The 23,799-nt window shown below is 38.2% G+C and overlaps 1 protein-coding gene across 1 annotated transcript in view; it reads right to left on the bottom strand.

Moving 5' to 3' along the window:
• ATXN1 (ataxin 1) overlaps window positions 1–23,799 on the bottom strand; it is a 524,441-nt gene that overhangs the window by 258,005 nt on the left and 242,637 nt on the right. The window contains 1 exon segment of the mRNA XM_020986797.2: window positions 1,884–1,944. The gene's annotated coding sequence lies outside the window, so the exon portion shown is untranslated.

Raw genomic sequence — 23,799 nt, 5'->3', positions numbered from 1 at the left:
CAGATCCCTATCTCCAGCCCAAATCTCTCACCTGCTCTCTTAGTTTCACTTCCTCAACTGGATGTTGGATATATCCAAAAAGCTATCACAAAGGCATTTTAGACTCAACATGTCCAAACAGGAATTAAAAACTCATCGTAAACATAAAATACATTTTTACTCATTCATTCATTCATCTATCTGTTAATTTATGTATTTGTTTAAAAACACTTCTCTCCTCCAAATGATTTTCATGCATCACAGGTTTACAAGCTTGGCATTTTCCTTGACTTCTTCCCTTTATTTTCCATATTCATTTAATTGCCAACTCTTGCCAGCTCTACTGCCACAACGTCTTCTCTTCACTCACATGGTTACCACCCTAGTCCAGTCCCTCATTGCTTCTTATGTAGAGGACTACAACAGGAAGCTGGCTTGCAGTCTCTCACCTCTCTAATCCATCCTCCACACAGCTAAATAATGTTCCTAAAACACAAGTCTGACCACGTTACTCTTCTACTCAAGAATCTTCAGTGGCTCACTATTTTATCACTAGGATAAAATACAGGAGCTTCAGATTAACATTTAAAACTGTTCACAGTCTGTCTGCAGCCCACCTTTCCAGGTTTACATTCTAGCCACTACGGCCTTCTTACTGTTTCCTGAACTCAACCTTCCATTCTTTGCTTCCATGTCTTGGTACAAGCTGTCTCCCACACCAGAAATTTATTATTTTCTCACCTTTGTATCTTAAAAAGGTTCAACTCATGCACCATCTCTGATGTGAAGCCTTTCTGAATGCCTCTCATTATTGCTCTCTCTCCTCTAATGATTATACGTATTCCTATCTATATATTGTAAATCACCCCACCTCCCCAAACAGAATTGTCAGGCTGTATGGGCTGTGGACTTAACGGACTGAAGGCTCAATATGAGCCACCAATGTGATGTGTTTAGGAACAGTCTGGAATCAGAGAAATGTTGCCCTGTACTGCTCCCTGAACAGCTTTTGTTCTAGGTACCACATTTAGGAAGGACACTGACAAGTGGAGTCAAGTTGTATTTGAGACTCACAATGACATCATTTGAGGAACAATTTAAGAATCTGAGGATGTGTAGTCTGGAGTATAACCTCTGGAGAGGCACTAGAGAGCATGTGACAGTTATCACATATCTGAAGGACTGTCTTCTGGAAAGAGGAAATGTAAAAGATGAAGACGATGAACAGAAAGGACCAAAGCACAAGAAGGGGCTACCGAAGCAAGACAGAACAGACTGTTTCATCTGTATTGCATAAGGAACTATGTTAAATAGCCACCATTCTATATGGTTCCAGATGGTAGAAGTAGGACTAATGGGAAGTTATAAGGAGGCAGATTTTGGCTAAGAGCTTATGAACAATTAGGACTACCCAAAAATGGAATGGGCTGCTATCAGAGTTAGTGAATTTTCCATTTTGGGAAGTATACCAGCAAATGCTGGATAACCACTTGTCTGGGATTATTCTAGAGGCAATTAGTTCTTACACTGGCCAGTTTCCTGACCTTAAAGTTCCCTTTTAATCAAAGAGTCCATGATTCTAGAATGATAGCAACAATGATGCCAATTAACAATGAAACATATGGATAGCAAAAAATAGCACAAGAATCTAGCCATTAAGGACAAAATCCTGCTTCTGTGAGAACTTCTGATAGTGAGGAAGGAGGAGCTAAAAATACATATTGTTACCTATAGGTCCAGATATTGAAGGCAAAAATACAGGGAGAAAAACCTACTCAAGCAACTCAGCTAGAAAGCATTATTAAAAAGAACTTTTTTTCTTTTTTGTAGAATTGTACCTGAACAAACATTTCCTGTGAAGTTTTTAAAAAAAAGATATAAGGTTTACATGAAAACTGACTGACCTTATGGAAAAAGCACGTTGCCTTCTCTTCACCAAGAAACAGGTCTAACTTCTTTGGAAAACTGAAAGAAAAAAAAAGATAAAATTAAAAACAATCAAGTTGTTTTTAAGTTGATTTGCAAATCAACTGCACATCAGTAGTCCTGAAGCCCTAAATGAAATGAGGACAAAACTAAATGAAGTTAGCCTGGGGATAGCAAGAAAAACAAAGAAACAAAAAATTAAAAACCACTGTACATGCTAATGCATTGTTGGTAGAGCTGTAAATTAGTAAATATATCTGAAAAGCATTTTGCAACTGTACCCAAAAGTAGAGATACCACCATGAGGCACTGTTCTTTCCATAGCACCAAACTACCTTCTTATGACCCTATAAAGTAGGGAAGAAAAAGCATTGTAGACTGGGAAATATTTTTATGGACTGTTGCTGGTTCATTTTTCAGATGTACTCATGGCGCTTTTTTAAAGTATACTTTAAACATAATAGTGCCGCCTTTTTTTTTTTTGCCATTTCAGGAACTGATAAATTACTGATGCCAGAGAAAGGGATTACAGAAAACAGGAAGCTGGGAAGGGGAAATGATTTTGCAGTAAAACTGATGAATCTAGTCTTGGACATGTTGAGCTTGAAAGTGATGGATACAAAAGTGGAGACATGTTGGAGGGAATGAAGTTGAATAAAAAGTTGGTAACACACAGCTAATAGCTGATGGTAGGTATCTGATATCTTATATATGACATATCTCATATCATATGAGATCTCTGAAGGAGTTGATTTGGAGAAAGAAAAGCAGAGAGGGGGAAAAAGAGCCTTAGTAGAAATTAGGAGAAAGAAGAAGAGGCTCCAGATAAGAGGCAATGAGTTCAGAGAGTTAGGCAGAAAAGGATGTCATAGAAGCCAAAGAACCAAGGAGGAAAATCACCTATGTAAAATATCAAGCACAGAAGAAAGGGCAAGATAGATAAAGACTGTTAAAGGCTGGACCATTTGTCAGGGATGTCATAGAAATGATTAAGATATAGGTCAAGGTCTGTTCTAGCAGTTTTTAAGGCTCTTTACAATTCTGAGTCTATGAAAAGATAATAAGATTTGGTTAAATACCATTCATTGCACACAACACTCTATCTCCCAATCACATGCATCTCCCCTAGATGTCCCCCATGCATAGAATATTCTCCCTCCTCATCTCTATCTCCTCCCCTAGCTTCCTTCAAGTCTCAGCTATAATCCCAACTTCTACATGAAGCCTTTCTCAACCCCCTCCATGCCTTCCCTCAGAGATTACCTTCCATATTTTAAACCTTTTTTGTACCCCCAAAGTATAGTATCTTGGGCTCAACAAATAGATGATGAATGAGGCACTGTGGCATAATGGTAAGTAGCCTATATTCAAAACTCAAAATTCATGGGTTCAAACCCCAGTTCTACACTTATACAACTTGTCTTCACAAAACCAACAAGCAATAACTTTCATTACACACACACACACACACACACACACACACAAACTTGTTACAAATTCAAAGTAAAATCAAAGTAATTTCAGAGGGCATTAGTAGTTAGAAGAATCAGGAAAGGCCTTATTATCTCATTTGGTCAGATATACAGTAGTAGACATGATTTTTAGAGCCCAGTGGTAATTTTGGACAAGACTATTCCTGGTAAGCATGAAATCATGCATTTGAAGCTAAGGAAGATGAGTGACTGTCTTGATTTCATACACACAAAGGAGGCATAAGTAGTTAAAGGATATAGTAGAAGGCAAGCTAGAAATTATACATCCCTGGGTGACCACAGGTATTATATAAACCTTTCATTTAAACTTGGATACCTGTAAAAACACTAGAAGATGTCAGACTATTTAGAAGATTGCCAAGTAGTACATTTTGAAGTACACGTTTTATCAGGGCAGTCTAATTTTCTTCTAAAAAAGACTGGCTGGTTTGGTAGGTGATGAGGAATCAATCAATGTAATATGTTCTGAGTTTCACAAGACTCTGGATTCTGTGTTTTAACTTCATCAAATATATCAGAAAATATCATCTGTAGAAAGTCTTAGCAACAGGTTGGGGAATGCCAATCTGATGTCTGACCTTATCACTCAACCAAAATTGTTCTCTCTGAAGTTACCAATGGGGCAGCTAGCTGGTGCAGTGGATAGAGCACCAGCCCTGAATTCAGAGGACCTGAGTTCAAATCCTGCCTCAGACACATAACACTTACTAACTGTGTGACCCTGGGCAGGTCACTTAACCCCCTTTCCTAGCCAGAAAAAAAAAAGTGTTGAAGTTACCAATGACCCCTAATTGCCAAATCCAATGGCTTTGCTGAGTCATCCTTCTTGACCTCTCTGCAGCATTTGACACTGGTTGACTATTCTCTGTTCCTGGATATTCTCTCCTCTCTGGGAGTATCTCATGATACTGTTTTCTCTTGGTTCTCCTACTTGTTTGATGTACCTTCTCAATCTTCTTTGCAGTATCATCATTCATGTTCTGTCCTCCAGCTGTGGATGTAACCCAACACTCTTTCCTGGTTCTTCTCTGTCTATACCAGCTCTCTTGAACACCTCACAAGATCCCATGATTGAATTATTGTCTTAATATAGATAGATAACTATGGTATTCATATATCTAATCTTACTCTGTCTCATGAGCTCTAGTGTTCAATCACCAACTGTGCATTGGGCATTTCTAACTAGATGTTCCATAAGCATATCAAACTCAGTATGTCTAACACATAACTCATTCCTTCCACCCAACCCCTGGGGAAAAATCCTCCTTCTCAACTTCTCTATTTCTGCAAAGGGTACCATTATCCTTCTAATTGTCAAAATTTCCATTTTTAGTCATCCCTATCACTTTAATTTCCCTCATCTGCCATATTAAAAATTGGTCATCTTGTAATTTTACCTCCATGATATCCCTCACATTCATTACCTTCTCTCCACTTATACCACCACCACCCTAGTTCAAAGCCCTCAAAAACATTTACCTGGAACACTGCTGCCTCAAAACTCTGTTCTCTAATCCACCCCTTATACAGACATCAAAACAATATTGCTGAAGTACGTAAAAGTCAAAGAGCTCCAATAACTCTGTAACGCCTCTAGGATAAAACATCAATTTCTTTGTTTGGATATTCACAGTCGGCCCCAACCTATGTTTCCAGTATGCTCCTCTTCATGCGTGCTAAATTCCAGACAAACTACACCACTTGGTGCTCTTCACACATAACATTCCATCTCTCATCTTTGTGCCTTTCTAGAGGTTTTCTGTCCTCTACTCTGGAATTCAGCACCACAGATTCATCTCAACTCTTCTGTGAAGCAGCTGACAATGATATCAATAATCACCAGCTGGCCTTTTTTTTTTTAATTGAGTCTGTGTCTTTGTAATGAGAAAAGAGAGATCATTCTCAAGAGAGTGAGAGCTATCCGTGACTTTCAGTGGAAGCCACTGAGAGGGCCAAAAGGTGGTAGGCCTTAACCATCTAGGCAGCATGAGTACAACAGCACAGATGAGAGTCCTGACAGCCCCACCAGAACAGGAACAAATTGGCAAACATCTCTCAATTATTTTGCATCTTTCTGATTGTGTGTCACAAGCACGCAGTGCTATAATCAGCATAGAGAAGGTCTTGAATAACCCCCATTAATATTTTGCTGAAGCTATCAGAGCGTGGCAGACAGAACACATTCTCATCTGACCTAAACTCAAAGCTAATCATTGAAGCACAGTCTTTCAAGGGAGCTCAGAGAAAGTCGTAAACAACAAGGCAAGAACTTGGTCTCATTTGATGCCACTAGTCACAGTAAATACACTCGATATCTCCCTTGCCTGTACCATTAGACCCTCAGCACAACTGAATGACTTTTATACTTATCTCTGGACATCCAATCATTTGAAGGACTTTTTCCACAGACCAACTCACTGATTGGAATGAAACAACTTGATTGAGTGTTTGAGCAAAATACAGGAGCCCTTAAAATCTTTACTAATGATTAGGTGATGAACAAGAGAGTTTGTTCATTATATTCATACATGAGATCAAGTTGGAAGAAGTGATGATGCACTCAGCAGAGGACATGTTAAGAATTCAAAATAGCCATGATAAATTGGATGTTATTAGTAATAAACAGAATACAGTTGAATCTAAGCAAGTTTATAGCTCTGTTCTCAGCAAGCAAAAACATCACATAAAAATAAATGACAGGGAACAGCTAGCTATATGCTAGTATGGAAGCTGGGCAAATTTGGGAATCAATCAATAAGCATTTATTAAGCCTTTACTATGTGCAAGGAACTGTGTTCTTCGGGAGACAAAACAAAAGTGAAACAATACCTGCCCTAATGGATTCAACATTGTGATGGGAGAGAAAAGATGTATTTGTCTGTATAAGTATCCATGTGTTTACATACATACATGTACATATGAATTTACATGTATTGTGTTATATATAATAATCACACATAACATATTGTAGATCGTTACAAGTAATATTCTATACATTCATATGTGTATACACTTATGTATAAATATATTTTATGTATAGATACACATACACATTCACATCAGATAGTTATGAGAAAAGGCTTCATGTAAAAGATAGCACTTAAGCTGAGTCTTTAATGAAACACAGGATTTCAAAAGACGTAGATGAGGAAGGGCTATATTCCAGTCAGAGAAGCCAGCCTGTGCAAATGCTCAGAGAAGGGACATAAAAATATCCTGCATGGCTGAAATGGCTGGATGGCAGATTTCAAGAAGGAAAGTAATGAGCAAGAACGCTGGGGAAGTAAGAAGGAGCCAGGTTGTGAAAACCTTAAATGCCAAATAAGAATTTGTCTTTCACTCTAGAGGGGGGCAGTGGAGTTAGTTGAGCTGATCAGACCTGTGCTTCAGGAAAATCACTAAACAGCTGTGGCGGGAAATGAACTGAAGCAGGGAGAGATATGAGGCAGAGAGTCCGAAAGGCTACTACAACAGGCCAAATGAAGTAGGATAAAAAGCTGATCTCGAGTGGTAACTGTGACAAGGGGGGAGAAAGGCTGTATGTGAGAAATAACGTGAAGGGAGAAGCAACAAGATTTGATAACTGACTGAATATGTGGTGAAAGAGAGTGATATTATGGTTCCAAACCAGGGGACAGGGGATGGTGGTTCCCTCAACAGTAATAAGGAAATTGGGAAGAATGTTGAGTTGAGAGGAAAGGTTACAAGTTTGGTCTAGACCTGCCGAGTTTCAGATTCTTTTGGGGTATACACAAGGAAAGTGTCTAGCAGGTAGCTTGTGATCCAGAACTAGCTCAGTGTCATTTCTAATGCTATAGCTATTCAAGGATATATGGTAACTTGGGAATAGAGGCAAAGGAAAATGTAACTAACTTAAGTACTGGCACATCAAACCTAGAATACAAAGTTTAAAGTCTAGTCAAGAAGCACTTAGTATGTGCCAGGCACCATGCTAAGCAATACTAGGGTTACAAATACAAGCAAAAAAAGAAAGGTACATTCTACCTTCAAGGAGCTGATATTCTAATGGGGGAAGACAACACATAAGAGGTATTTAAAAGGTTGGGGGGAGGAGAGTTTAAAAATTAGGATTATTAAAGAAGGAAAAGGACTAGATTTCTTCTATAGAAGGAATAGAACTGGATTCACATTTGATAAAACTTTCCTTGATACTATTTTTTACAATATGGAAAGACATAGTTTGGATAATGGCACAATGAGGTAGATTCAGACTGGTTAAATGGTCAGAACCAAAGAATGTTGATTAAATGGACTAATGTTTTTCTAGAATAGGGCTTTTCAACTTGGGGCCCCTGGACTTGCTTTTCTTCTTTCGGTATTTTGATAACTATTTCAACATAATTCATTTCCTTTGTAATCCTATGTAATTTATTTTATACATTTAAAAACATCATTGAATGAAAAGTTCCACAGGCTTCAGTAGCTTGCCAATGGGATCTAGGACACAAAAAAGATTAAGAGCTCCTGACTTAGAGGGAGGTCTCTAGTGTAGACCCCTGACCAACTCTGTTTTCTTCACCATTTTTAATAACTGACCTAGCTGGAAAAAGGGGCTTTATGTTTATTAAATTTGTGGAATATATGAAGCTGGATTCTACTGAGCAGCATAATTAGGACCTAAAATTTCATGTTTATGACAGAGTGGAACTGTGGTATGAATTAATAAGATGAAATTCAACAGGGGTTAATGTAAAGTCCTACATTTGGGTTAAAAGAAAAATTCACTGCACAACTGTAGAAGAGAGGAGGGAGGCTAGATAACTGTCCATGTAAAAAATACTAGAATGTTTTAGCGGAGTACAAGTTTAATATGAGTCAGCAATGTAGTAAAGCAGGTTTTTTTTTTTGATTACTGTGATCTTAGCAGGCTTTCAAAGATATATACAGAAGACGGGAGGTAAAAAAATTCCAGAATATTTTGATCACACAACATCTAGAATACTCTATTCAGTTTTGTGTAGCACAGTTCAAGAGGGACATTAACAAACTGGAGAAGTTGAGAGAGGGTAACTAGGACAATAAGTGAACTCAATTCTAAGCCAAATGAGGATTGATGGAATGAACTGGAGATGTTTAGTGTGCAGAAAAGGAGTATAGCAAGCCATCAGTGCATGACCATCTGATATGACTCTTGTCCGTGTTCTCCCACAAGTACAGCACAGAGAGTCCACTCCATGTATTAGAAGCCTTTCTCATTTTCTCCTGACACTGAGAGGATCCAAGAAAGAGCACACAGGCTTTCCATCTGTCACACTTTGCCTTTGCTACATGGGCAACCCATATTCTTTTTCTTTCATACATTATCTTTGATGGATCCTATTTGAATCTCATGGCATCACCACAAATCCTTCTTCAAAACAATAAATACCACACTGCTAGAATTAGGAAGAGTTCTACAACTAGATAAGAAAAAAAAGTACATTTCTTAGAATAATCATTTCTGAATCTGGTGTTGAGATATCCCAGGATATCTCTGGTTGTTTACTCTCTTAATTTTAATCTATTTTATTACTAAACATTATATCAGTTCTCTATAATGCTTTTGTGAAGGAGTGAGGGACAAGTGTTATGTAATCAATAAAAATTAAATAATAATTCAATACTTTTCATCTACTATCTCTTTACTACCCCAAGGAGACTTGTATCAGAAATCTAAAGAACTTGGAAATCTCCACCTTAAACAACTCATACCCTCTAGGCAAATAAGGGAAAGCACACATTATTACTAGAGTGAAGGATAACACACTATCCCTTAAAATAAATTTTATTGCTACCTTTGGTTTTATATCCCAGTCATTTCCTGACAAAGCACTCCTAACCCCAGCATTGATCCCTCCCTTGCAGCAACAACAATAATTCAGCAAACGCCAATGCAGTGACTAAGTCTGACAGCATTATACAGCATTATACCACAGTACCTCCATAGTACCCTGTTTCTCTCCAAGAGCAAAGGAGATAGGTATCAGTATCTGCTCCATAGGAGCAGGCTGTTTATCACAACACACCCCACCTTACTCAATGACATCTCTTTGACTACGTCCTTCCTTCCTTTCTTTCTTCCATCTTAGCTTAAAGTTGGAGAGGCTCCAATCAAGGTTAGTAGGAAATATACAATCTGTTCAAGAGATTGGCAAGGATTGAATGATCTGTACTATTTAGGAAAAGGAAGGTGTACATACAAAGAATATTTGCATCTCACCTGGCCATTGTATCATCAACAATGCCACGAAAATGGAAGAAAGCCCTCATCAAAAGCCCTTATTACCTTTTCCTGGGACTACTATGGTAAGTGATCTTGCCTCAAGTCTTCCCATTCAAATCCATCCTCTAATTAGTCAGTCAATAAATATTTATTAAGTCAGTACTATGCACCAGGTACTGTGCTAAGTGCTGGGAATACAAACAAAGGCAAAAGACAACCCCTACTGTAATCTAATGGAGGAGACAACACATTAAAAGAAGCTGAAAAGTGTTGGCAGGGTTGGGGGCGGGGTGCACTCAGTATGGAGACACACTTTGGACCTGCAGATGGGTAGGAAATGATAAGATCCTTGCCCTAGATGCCCTTCTTCAATGGAGGGTCTGAGAAAATCTTTTCAATGTCTATCCTCTATCCTCTCAAATCAGAGGGAGAGAGTAGAACCAAGACAGGGGATACTGAGGAGGTGTGTGTTTCAGAGCTGATATGACCTTGCAGGAAGATGAATTCCTGGAGACAATGATGAAGTCCAAGAAAGCAGTCAGATGGGAAATGATTAGGTGGCTGCTCTGGCCCCAAACCCTAAATGAAATGTCTGGGAGGGGCTCTCTACAATTTTCCTAAAGTGTCGGTTTGACCATGTCACTCCTCCCAGTGAGTTCCAGGGGTTCCCTATTTAATATCCAGTAATATTCAATTTCTTAAATATAAATATAAGAAATAATATATTTACATATTATTCAGTTCATTTATACTATATAATATAAACATATAAATATATTACATGATAAATGTAAATAATATTTAATAGTAACACTATTTACTGATTTAATATCCAGTCTGAAATATAAAGTCTTTGGCATTTAAAGCTCTTGATAATTTGGTCTCTAACTTTCTAGTCTTTTTCCATTTTACTCCTCTCCACATAACCTATAATGCAGTTACACTGGCCTACCTTCAATTCCTCAAATGTGACACTGAATCTCTGTTTCTGTGCCTTCACATAGGCTGTCCCCAAAGCCTGGAATGCAGTAAACCCTCATTTCCCCACCTTGGTTTCAGCTCAGATCCCTTCTTCTGCAGGAGGCCTTGCTCAGACCTCCCTTTCCCTTCCCCAGCTACTAAGTATCTTCTCTCATTGCTTTCCAACTACTCTGTATATACTTTGTATGCATAGTGATATGTATTTCTCCCTCATTAGAATGTAAGATTCTTGAGAGTAGGGTCTGTCTTTGACTGTCTTTTCATTACCAGCATTTAGCACACTGCCTGGCACATAGTAAGCACTTAATAAGCACATGGTTACTGACTGACTATAAGCCACAAGAGCACAATAAATACCAAAATGGTTAGAAAAAGCACAGTTTAGGCATAAAACGTGTGTCCAATGAATGGTTGCTGAAGTGAATTCAAACTACTGAATCTTTATTTTTTAAAATAACAGCTATTTTTATATATAATCCTAGTCTCAAGTCCCATCAACGTGGGACTTTCTCTTCACTGGTAGAAATCAATGCTGAACACCAGCAGAGCAGAATTGATAAGAGTGAGATAGAGGAAAGGGGCAGTCTCTTCAGATTCATTGAGTCTCGTGAGTGTCTCCACGCTCTGCAGTCACTTCATGTGCATCTGGTTTTTACTTCGAGAGAAGATGAGCAATGTCAACCTCACTTCAGGTTGCTGATGGGAGAATAGATTCTTGGAAGAAGCCCACCTGAGAAGTGTTGGCAATCTCCACCATGTCCTCATCTATACCTTGCTACACTAGAGTCTTTGGGGAATTTCCCATTTGGATGAGAGGTGGGATGCTTTTTCTTGGTTGAACTTAGTTATCTCATTCTAATGGGAGACTTCCTTCATTCTATATTGTGGGGTATATATGTTCACATGTATACTTTCTCTGATTTCTGTTTTGCTACCAACTTGGATGAATGAGTGTCTTTGCTACTCTCTAAGGGTACTCATTGCAAAACTGGTATTTGGTGGGAAGGAAGTCAAGCCTTGGATATAAAGACTGCATCTTCCTTTTCCTGTTAATAAACAGTGATCAGAGGTAACTAGAAAACCATATCTCCTAGACGACTAATGTTTAAGGGAGAGGACAGATATAATTTCAGACCAGTACCTCCTTTCTCTGAGGACAGCAGAGTGGAGGCTTCTTCTTCACCTCCTGGCAAGAATTAAAGCCTCCCTTAGTGAAGGGGAGGGAGAGTAGACATTAGAGATGTCTATTCCACCTCCCTTTGAGCCACATAACATTACCCCCCTGACACCTGTGGGGTATGGTCTTGCTATATATATAAAATACTCTCCCAACAACCTTGTGAAGAAGAAAACAAAGGTATTATTATCTCCATTTTATCAAAGTAGGAACTGAGATTCAGAGTGGCTACATAGTAAATATCAAAACTAGCTTTTGAATGTCTGTCTCCTATGTCTATCTGACTCCTGGTCCAAATCTCTTTCAAAATTATGCTACATTGCCTCATAGTAGCAGTTATCAGTCCTTCACAATTTAATAAAGTCTCCTTAGGACTATTAGGTTTTTCTGTAGTGTGTGGCAGAGGAGTACTGTTGTAGTACCCAGGAGAGTATGTTCTGCAGGTCTGACTAACTGAATGACATATTATTTATTGAAGTAGGTATTTAACACTCTGCTAGGCAAAAAAAGAGGTAGAAAACATCAATGAACTAGATTAAGTCACTTCACATTTCTGTTTCAGTTTCCTCAGGTAAAAACACAGGCATAATAACACCTACCTACTTCTCAGGAGGTTTTCAAGGACGTCAATGGGCTTTTAAAACATCCAGTAACATAACCTTCAGAAATTATCAGTATTACTTGTTCTGCTAGAACCTAGGCTTGAGTTAGACCAAGATACCATCAGCATTTATGTAGTAGTGATTTACCAATTCTCTATAAGGTGACTTCTGCTAGAATGAGAAGTTTAGAAAGTATATTAGGCATAGTTGTAGGAAGACTACAGTCTAGGTCAGGGTTTAATTAGATGACTTCTACAGTCCCATCTGTCTCTGAGATTATCTGCCTGTTCCCTCTCTCTTCCCCACCCCACCTGGCAGTAGCTAATAACTGTGATGGAAGGGTAACATATATCATATATCCCCATGAATAGAAGGGAAGTAGGCAGAACTATGGCCACAGGTTGGCATATGTCTTAGTAAAATGAGCTTGACGTTTTTACTGCTTTCTTTTAAAGTCTCTCTTTTAAAGTCTTTTAAAGCAACTCAAAGTCTCAACTTTGTGGTGGAACTGGGAGGTGGGACAAATGTGGATCAAGAGAAGAGTCATAGATTGGTAAGAACATTCCAGAAGGGTGAAATATATTATACTTATGACACAGAAGGGAGGAAAGCATATTCCTTGGGTAGACCAAAGTTTAAGGGTTATAAACTATGAGGGTAAGACCTGGTATCTCATGAGATTAAAGCGAGAAACCATCATCTACTGTTGAAATGGAGTTTTCTCACTCTTCTCCTTAACTCCCATTACTCCTACATTTGGACATAATATTCTACTTAGTATATCTGTAGAAGTGTGAATGTGTATACATTAATACGTGTATATATATATATATGTATGTATATATATATGTATATATGTATATATATGTATATATATATATATATATATATATGTATATATATATATATGACTGTATACAGCTGTGTGTTGTTGATTCAATCAAATCAAAAGGATCAGACTATATCTAAGGTCCCTTTCAACATTAAATCCTACATTGTGAAATATAAACTTCTACAAGTTTAATCTTTGCACCACACCTAACTTGATTCCATGCAGTTGAATTTCATACAAATAGCCTGGAGATCATCTGTTTGTTGTTTCTGGGGGGATCTGGACCTGTGATATCATCAGTGTAGGGAATTCCAAATGATGAAACACTTTCCAGTGATCCAAATCAGTAACTAGTCTATGGTTTTTTAGAAGTCTTAGACATCTGCCTGCAGCACTAAGAGATGAAATGATTTCTCAATGGTCAATAAACATGTGGATAGCAGGACTGAGATTCAGGTCTTCCTTGCTTCAGGGCCACTCATCTATCCACTCACCTACACTGTCATCTCATTAAAATGTTATGAGCCTTTAATTCTATGGCATTCTATTCTACCGGGTGCTACATAATGAAACTTTTCCATACAGTTCTTCTTAAGTCAGAACAAAGATATAAATCAAACTGATAAAGCATGTGGCTATCTCTATTATCATGCAAAAAAGATGCTTACTATCCATCCATCAGTCAACTGGAAGGCAGGTTTTCTAGTTTCATTACATAATACTGAAGGAAATAAACACACACTTCTAAATCAACTCAACAAGAGGGGGCAATTGCTCCTTAAAATAAGCAATGACCACGTGTGACACTGGCTCTGTTTTCACACCTTGTCTATTGTAAGGCTGTGTCTATGAAGTCAAAACAAAGTAGAAAGCTATACACTTATCTGGGAAATTTTAGACCATATGGTTCTGACTCAATTATCCAGACGGGTTGTGAGACTGTCCCAAATTCACAGGGTAACTGCAGAACCTTCTGTTTTGCTTGGCTGGCAATGCAATGGCCAGTGAGCATTAACAACGAATTTTCATTCACATTTGGTGAACAAAGGGTAGGTTATGATTTTTGTTGTTATCTTTATATTTGGCAGAGAACTAGCAGGATTGGAACACATATATGTAACACATATATATAATACATATATGTGCATGCATGTGGATATGTGTGAGCTAAAGATTTTTTTAATTCAAGGTAGAAAACTGAGATTTATATAGCTAAGTAATTCCTGGCATCCCCACTGCCCCTCTCCAAAACAAACAAACAACCAAAGGACTATATGAGATTTCCTACAATCAAGACAACATCATGGCATATTAAGAAGGAACTCTGGGCTAGGAGTAAACAAACCTGAGTTCTAGTAACCACTCTTTCACACACTTCAAGCTGTGTGATTATGGGCATGTTATTTACCACTCTGAGCCTCAGTTTCCTCAAGTGTAAAATGTGGATATTCTATTGCGTCATCTCTAAAGTGCTATCAGGCTCTATGAGTCTACCTATTATCTTTCAGAGATCCCATCAGGCCCTACATTTTGCTCCCATTACTGCCTCCATGCTTTGCTCATTCTGTTATCCCAGTACGAGGTTTCTTCTTTCAACTAAAACAAAATTCGCATATCTTTCAAAGCCTAATTCATTATCATCATCTTTACCATCATTATTCTCTTAGTAGCTAGCACTGAACTTAGCACTTCAAGGTTTATGAAATCCTTTACACACCTTATCCCATTAGATCCTCACAACAACCCTGGGAGACAGGTATTATTTTTATCCCATTTTACAGATGAGGAAAGTAAAGGTGAGAAAAGTTAAGTGACCTACACCCAGGGTGAGATAGCTCTCCTTGAAGTTCAGCTCTTCCTCATTCTAAGTCCATCACTTTATTCACTGTGACACCTAGCTGTCATACCGGTGTCTTCCAAGAAGCCTCTGCTGAATATCTCTTTTTTAAATATTCTCATTTACTAACTCCTTATAATCCTTATGTCTACACCACACTTTTCTGCACTTGTTTACACTTTTCAGTTAGGTTATAAGGTCATTAACAGATCTAGAGATGGAAAGAATCTTAGAGGCCATGTAGTCCAACCCCTAGTTGTGTTTTGTTTTCTTTTGTTTTTGTTACATTTAAAAATTTTTATTTTATGGAATAAATCAAGCATTCCCATGACATAGTACAATAAAAAAGATGATTATACATGTAACTGCATAAAGATTCAATGGTCAGAACAGTTAAGAAACTTGACTAAAATCACTCTGGTATCAAGCATCAAAGGTAGGATTTGAACCCGCCCATTAATCTGACTTCAGAACCAAGGCTCTCTCCACCACTATCCTGCCTCCCACAGTTATTTATGGGTAAATCCTTGCCTTCTACTTGCCCTCTATATATCCCCTAAGGTGGCTAAAGCAGTGCTTAACACCCAGCAGGAGCTTAATCAATACTTTCTGACCTCATTTGTTTTGTGACCACCACCTAGCTGGATCACTTATGGTTGGATGAAGACTACACCAGTAGTACTTTTAGACAGATTGCCCATTGGGGACTTCCTGCCACATTCAATTTTAGCACACAGCTACGTAAAGTAAACACGCTTCACAACTCTCTGAGATGTCTTGTTCTAATGGCAAATTGGAATCACTGCAGTATTTTGTTACTTCATTTCACTATTTATGAATCATTTCTAGCACTGTAGGTGTATAAGGGGGCAGGGTGGATGGTGGAGAGGAGAGCAGAGTATCACACTCCTTAAGGGCTTCACAAGACTTAGCATAGTGTTAATATTTTTAATATTAGTCAGATCCAATTTTTAATGATCACATAAAGTATATAATATCTATGCATAATTTTGACGGTTCTCTAATGAGAGCAAGCTATTTTTGATACCCAGCCCAAATGCACCCATTGGTACTGACAAAATGTCAGGAGAACTAGAGAAATTCTGCTTCCCCCACCCTCAGCATGCTGAGTGGATCCTTCTCCCCACCATCACCCCACACACTCCCTCCAAGGATTCATGGAAACACATGAACAAGAAGGATAAAAATGTTGAGAAGAGTTGAGAACTGCATTGTGGGAGGGTGCCCACACTGAGAAGATCACAGATCAAAGTATTCAAATAAATGATTTTTTAAACAGAAAGAAAATGCTAACACATACATTACAATTCCATTTTTATAGTCTTGCTATGATTAAAGTTTCCTTTAGGGAAGTAAAACTGTATCTAATACCAGCTTGTAAGCTGGAGGGCAGGGACCATGTATTTTTGTATAATATTAGCAATAACAACTGCTTACATTTATATAATGCCTTAAGATTTACAAAATACTTTTTTCTTACCACATATGAGGGAGATGGTACAAGCAGTCTTATCTTCATGTTATACTGGAGATAACCACTGCTAAGCCAGATGAAAGCACTTGCCTGACATCATTCAGAAAGTATCTCTTGTGGTACCTTGCAAACAATAAGTTCTTAATAAACATTTCATGAATAAAGAATTTCTAGGAGCTGGAGAGCTGATTCATTAACAATTTCTGTCACATTTATCCTCTCCTCTCCATTCATCCTGCCAGTACCCTATTTCATATCCTTATCAACTCAAGTTTAATTTAATCCAAAGGTCTCATCAATAAACCCCATAACTAGATTCTTCCTGCTGATGTCAGAGACAGTGGTTATTCTAGACAGGGTCCTGAGAAGCAAGAGCCTGGTGTCAGAACTGGTGACTCTCTGAGGAGATTCTGTGAGAATCCCACAACTGGCCACAAAAGTAGATGCCCTGGGCATTTAGAAAGAATTATAAATTCTTTCATATGGTAAGCTGGAAACATCCCAGGATTTCTGGCACATGGCAGTTTATGGACTGAGGACTTCCCACATCTCATGTCAAAGAAGCCTACCTGGTAGGAGAGACTGTGTGTCCTTTGGGCCACCCTTAGTTCATAGGAAATAGCACTATTAGTCAAGTGAGGATGGGTGTTCTACAAGAGCAAGAAGACCTTCAGCAAATGCTTTTGATCCAGAATTTGTAGCAGGCAATTCCCAACTGAAAAATGGTCTAAGGATATGAACAGGCAGTTTTCAATAGAATAAATGCAAGCCATCAACTAGCCATATGAAAAAATGTTCCCAATCACTAATAATTAGAGAAATATAAATTAAAGCAATTCAGAAGTTCTACTTCATACTCATCGGTTTGACAAAGATGATGGCGAAAAAAAGGAAAATGACAAATGTTGGGAGGGGATTCAGGGAAACTGGTACATTGATGAATTGTTGATGGAGTATTGAATTGGTCCATCCATTCTGGAAAGCAATTTGGAACTATGCCCCAAAAGTTACTAACATTTCAGCCAGTCAGTCAATAACGATTTATTAAGCACTTGTATGTCAGACCCTGTGCTAAGTGTTGAGGATACAAAGAAAAGCAAAAGATAGTCTCTGCCCTCAAGAAGCTCCCAATTTAACAGAAAAGACAATGATCAAAACCAAATATGTACAAATATGCCATATATAGGATAAGTAGTAAATAATTCACAGAGGTAAGGCACTAGAGTTAAGAAGCACTGGGAAATGTTTCCTGTAGAAGGTGGGATTTCATTTGGAATTTGAAGGAAGCCAGGAAAATTAAGAGGTGGCGATAAGGACAGAAAATAGTCCAGGAATGAGAGACAGCCAAAGAAAATGTCTGGAGGTGAGAAATGAAGTGTCTTGTTTGTGGAACAGCCAGGAGGACAGTAACTCTGGATCAAAGGGCATGTGGGAGGGTGTAAGAAAACCAAAAAGGTTGAGACTAGGGTGGAATCTAGGTTATGAAGGGCTTTGAAAGCCAAAGAGAAGATTTTGCATTTGATCTTACAGGTAACAGGAAGCCACTCGAGTTTACTGAGTATGAAAGTGAGATGGTCAGACCTGCATAACTGTACAGAAATATTCTTCAACCAATTGGGAATGGCTGGATAAATGATCATACATGAATTAGTGGAATACTACTATGCCATAAGAAATGATGAGTGCAGTGATTTCACAGAAACCTGAGACTTGTTATTTAATTTATTTATTTATTATTTTTAGGCAATTGGGGTTAAGTGACTTGCCCAGGGTCACACAGCTAGTAAGTGTCAAGTGTTTGGTCTGAGGCCAGATTTGAACTCAGGTCTTCCTGATTTCAGGGCCGGTGCTCTATCCACTGCACCATCTAGCTGCTCCAATCTGAGACTTGTATGAACTGATGCAGAGAGAAGTGTGCAAAAACAGAATGACTGATACAACTACAACAACACTGTAAGGACAACGAATTTTGGAAGCCATAACTCTAATCAACACAATAGCCAAATACAGGTCCAGAGGACTGATGATGTAGCATGCTATATAACATCTTACAGTAAAGGTAATGGACTTAAGGAGAAGAATGATATATACATTTTTTGGACATGACCAATGTTGGGATTTTTTTCCCTTGACAATCAATTTTTGTCATAGGGGATTTGGGATTTTTAAAAAAAATTTTGTTGTTTTTTCATTTTTTACTTTTTTTTTAACTGAGGAATTAGAGGTAGGAAAATGAAAATAAATGATTTTTTTAAAAAAAGTAAAATAAAATAAATCTTATATAAAAATTTTCCAATGATAAAATTTACTCCCTTATTCAGAAGCAGGGGCAGCAAAGTGTAGCAGTGGATAGAGCACTGGCCCTGAAGTCAGGAGGACCTGAGTTCAAATCCAGCCTCAGACCAAACACTTGACGCTTACTAGCTATGTGACCCTGGGCAAGTCACTTAACCCCAATTGCCTAAAACAAAACAAAGCAAAAACCCTTATTCAGAAGCAAAACATCATAACCACATATCCCAGTTCTTTCTGGGTCCTAAATTAGGACTCTTCCCGAAACTTCTTCTTTGATGCACAAACACATCAAAGGTTTGGCCATCTCAGCCAAAGTTCAATAGGTGGTCTCTGTTAGACATACAATTTTGAGGATATTGAGGGAACAACTCTCAACTTATCTGAAAGGGCAGAAGATAGCCCTATGCTATTATTAAAACAAGGTGATGGAGAATGATGTAAATATGCTCCCAAACCATATGCCTAGTTTGCCTATTTCTCACTTCCACAAATCTTTATGAGATTGACTTATATTTAAGGAGGGCATGCTTGATGCACATTTGAAAAGGAAAGACAGGCTTTGGCAAACAGTATTCTATATGAGAATTTTTTTTTTATCATCATACATTAGACTGAAATGTGCAGAGAATACATAATCCCAATATAAAATATGTGCTCCCTCTTTGTTGACTTTAAAAAAGAATAATTTAAAAATCACTGATTCACTAGAATAAAATGCAGCCTTAAAGACTTTCTCCTCTAACAGGGTATCTGCCATGAATGCCTTAAAAATCATCTTAGATTCCTTGAGAGATCCAACAATGGAGACAAGTTTATTTGATAGTCCTTCATTAAAATCAAGGGATAAAAAGAGAGGTAGTCTCAACAAAGGAGTTTGCCGTTATCACAGAGGAGGTAAAGTGCAGAGTGCAAATAGAAGTCCCTACAGATAGAGAAGTTCTCCAGATGTTTCTATTTGCAGATAATATTGTGATGGTTGGCTCAAGTCCAAGAACACCACAGTCCCCTAAAAGATATCTACAACCACTCAAGAGAACAGCTTAACAATCCACAAAGGCAAACGAGGTAGATGAAGAATGTCTGCTGTACAGGCTATCTATGATATATAGTTGGATGGATTACCCTTTGAGCTAGTCCACCAGTACATTTATTTTGAACAGATGCTGTAAACAGACAATGAATTGGGTTCCAAGTAAAACAGAAGGAAGGTAGCAGCCTGAACTGAATTTGGGAAACTACACAGCCCTTTTAATGACCCTAAGCTTCTCCTTGAAACAAAAGTCTATCCTTTTTTAAAAAACATTAATATCTTTCCAGTGATATGATATGGCTGCAAATCATGGAAGACCATAATCTCTGGAGAATCAAAACTGCAGGCCACCCACAAGACAAAATGGAGAGTTTTAAATGGCAGGGGAGGAAATGGTCTGCAGCTTATCAATGATGGCGGATTGCACGCAGAAAGTGATATACAGTGTATCTTCAAAGAGATGTATCATCAAAAAAGGAAGTGGGCCAGGCACATAGAAAGAGAAGGGTGTAACAGATAAGACAATTTGTGGTTTGCACTGGTACTCTTTTAATTTTAAGAGACCTTCAGGAAGGTATTTAGCTTATTGTCCTATGGAGGATTTATATCATGGCATGGACAAATACAAGAAAGCAAGGATAAGATGGTGATCTATACCCTTGGAAGATGTACCCATACTGGTATTGGTATTGGTAATTCTTTACCTGCAGTAAATTAATCTAGGTTAACACCAGCAACTTATCCATGCTTGTACAGAAATGTAGTTGCATCAAGTCAAGGCCAAAACTATGATGGTCCCTTTGGCCTTTTTCTGGTTCCCCTATTAGTATCTCAATACATCATGAAAGCAGGAGGAATTTTAATATGGAGTTTACAGGTTGGAAAATATTGCATCCCACCCATTCTTTCAACTAAGCTCTAAGTCCCACCTTGTCATGGGGACATCCAGGGACCTGCCTACCTGCCCCTATAAGCACAGGGAATAAATGTTTAATTCTTCTCAAAGTACTCCCACATTCACTTATAGTCCATCTGTTCCTGACTGCCAAAATCAAGCACAGTATTCCACTTCTGGTGGATTTTGAAGCCACTGTGAATTTGATAAACTCAGTCACTACCCACCAAGATAAGTATCCTACCGTCTTGTGGCTCCACGGTACTGGCTGAAAGAGCAGATAAGTGTCCAATTTGGTCTGTACTCAACTGGTGATCCAAAAGACCAAGCTCATGCAGGCTAGCGTGGGAGTTACTAGGTAGCATTCACTCTGAGCATAATCTATTCTCAGTCTTTCCAATGGGCCTGGTGTTTTATATTACAACTATTGAATGGTACTTGAGTAAGATCAGATTCTGCTGGAAGCAGTGCCATGTAGCAGATACAGGCCCTCTCTGGCTATGGCTTATGCTAGACCTTAAGCCAGACTTACCTCACTAGGACTGGAACTTTCATGATGTTTTTAATACAAATGAAAGAGAGAGGAATTTTAATTTTTTGGTAACCTAGTATCAGAACACTGATTCTAGTCAGCTGGATCTATTTGTTGACTATCCTAGAAATTTGGCTCTGAAGCAATTTCTAAAAAATAACTTGAAGCAGGGATCCACCTAGCTCTCTATATCTTTCCCTAGAGCTCCCATACAATCTTTTAAGAAAAACAGTGTTGAGTTAAGGCTCTTTCACAGCTATAGTCCTGAATGTCATGACCCTTCAATCCCTCTGCCATGTAACTAACTAATTGGAATGGCTGGTGGGTCCAAACTGAACAGACAAGGAACACATAATCTGATTCATATATGGGAAAGTGATGAATGAATATGGCCTTCCAGATCTACGATGGCTTATATATGGCCATAATTATGTCCTTCAGTTGTGCAGTACCACCCAACAGTTTTCCATAGGTTCAGGTTCAACGTTTTGTCCAACCAGGTGATAACTCAGCTACTTCAATGTTATTTTCATCTACTTCTCTGACTATGCCATGTCTAGAATAAGGCCAAACTCCCAAATCCATGCCACCAATGGCTTTTTTTTTCTAAAGTGAAGAGTTGCCAATTCACATAGAAATATATGGAATATGTGGATTACATAACTGGTCAATGGTGAATCACCAAAGACCTGCAGTTGTTCCTCAGCGCAGTGGATAAATCTGGAGTTAGAAGATCTGGGTTAGAATCCTGCCTTAGGTACTTACAAATTGTGAGCACCTGGCAGATGACTGGGGACAATAATGGCATTTACCTTACTGACTTGTCATGAAGTTCAAGTGAGATGAAGCTGTAAAGCCTTTAGCAAACTTTAAAGCACTACATGTGTTTATTATTATTAAGAATTGTTTTTATCTTCCTCATATTTACTGGAGTTCAGGGAGAAAGGTCCTGGGACAAAAAGCTATCCCACTACTGGTTTTTTGTGTTTAATATGTGGTATGCATGTGTGCACATGTGTCTGTGCATATGTGTTGTCTCCCCTAACTGCAACATAAGCTCCTTTAAAAAAGGGATTGTCCTACTCTTCTCTTTGTATTCTCTGTGTTTTGCACAGGACTTGGCACAGAACGTGCACTTAATAACTGCTTTAATAGTCTATTTCTTCCCATTGTACAGGTGACTATTGTGAAAGTGAATAAAATCGTTGTTTTTAGTACTTTAACAGAAGTACTGGTATGTAAGCTCATCTTCTTATAGCACATCATCCACTGTCATCGATATACTTCCATTCACAGTTTCCATTCTGCCTCGGCCTGTTAATGACAAGCTGAAATAACTCAAGTCTTTCCAGCGGACAACAAAGAACAAAAAGGGACATTTAACACATTTAAGAACAGCTTTAACTTGTTCTCTGTCTTGATCTACTCAGAGACACATAAATATTTCCTGGCAGAGCCCATCAACACTCATTGTATACTCATTGGCCTTTCTACCCTCCCCCATATCCCAACACTATAGAAACCTTTCACACAACCTTACTTTCCCCAAAGGCACTGATATCATATGGGAAAAGCTGCTGGCATTACAGAAACACCAGAGATAGGAGGAAGTGTAGCACCTCCAAGATTAACCATTAGAATCAGGGGCACCTTTAGACCACTTGGCATTGGAAGTAATGTTACAAAAGATGACTTCACTCAAATTGTTCATTGTTTTTAAAAACTGAAAATCCTTTATAGCAGTAAATGGAATAGAAAGAGAAACAGAGGCCATTAATCCTTACATAAGAATTCCTGTGGGCTGTATATTGATTTAGCTTTAAAATGTTAATACTGCTTATGTTTTTATTGTGTCTTTATTTATTTTGTTAAATATTTCCCAATTATTTTAATTTGATTCAGGACATTGGGGTTGCAGGTCACATGTGCCATTTAACACCTCTGCTTTATAGCATCCAGCCACAAATTTTCCTACAGAGTGATTAGTAACAATCCTGTATTCTCAGAAAACCTATGAACAATGGATTTTTGTTCTATGGTTGCTAAGTTACTTAAAACCAAAAGCAATCACCCATCATCATAATAAAATTTTGCATTTATTTATCTGGCCCAACTATATGTCTGATTATTTATAGCACCATTTTTTACATGGCAAGGTTATATTTTAGAGAAGACCTAAAACATAATTTCTTTTCTTTTTTTTTCCTCTCTTTTGCAAAGACTGCCCACTTTGGCACAGAAAGACAAAATCTTTGCCAAGGTTTTTATCTGTACATCCCTCAAGTACTCTATCAAATAATAAGCACTATACTAATGGATATTAGTACATAAAAGGTAAAATTCAGTGTCTGCTGGGGAATCCACTCAGCTCATTAAGGTCACCAGTCTCTATGTTATGGAGAGCACGTTGGCTTCCACTCTATCCAATATTTCAACGTTGATTTGGAAAGGTTTCAACACCTGCCCTTGCAATAGGAAATATACAGTTATTGCTCCACTGAA

Source organism: Phascolarctos cinereus, unplaced genomic scaffold, assembly GCF_003287225.1.
Source record: "Phascolarctos cinereus isolate Bilbo 61053 unplaced genomic scaffold, phaCin_HiC Scaffold_4;HRSCAF=312, whole genome shotgun sequence".
In the NCBI taxonomy this organism is placed as follows: Eukaryota; Metazoa; Chordata; class Mammalia; order Diprotodontia; family Phascolarctidae; genus Phascolarctos; species Phascolarctos cinereus.
This window is presented reverse-complemented; position numbering and strand designations above follow the sequence as displayed.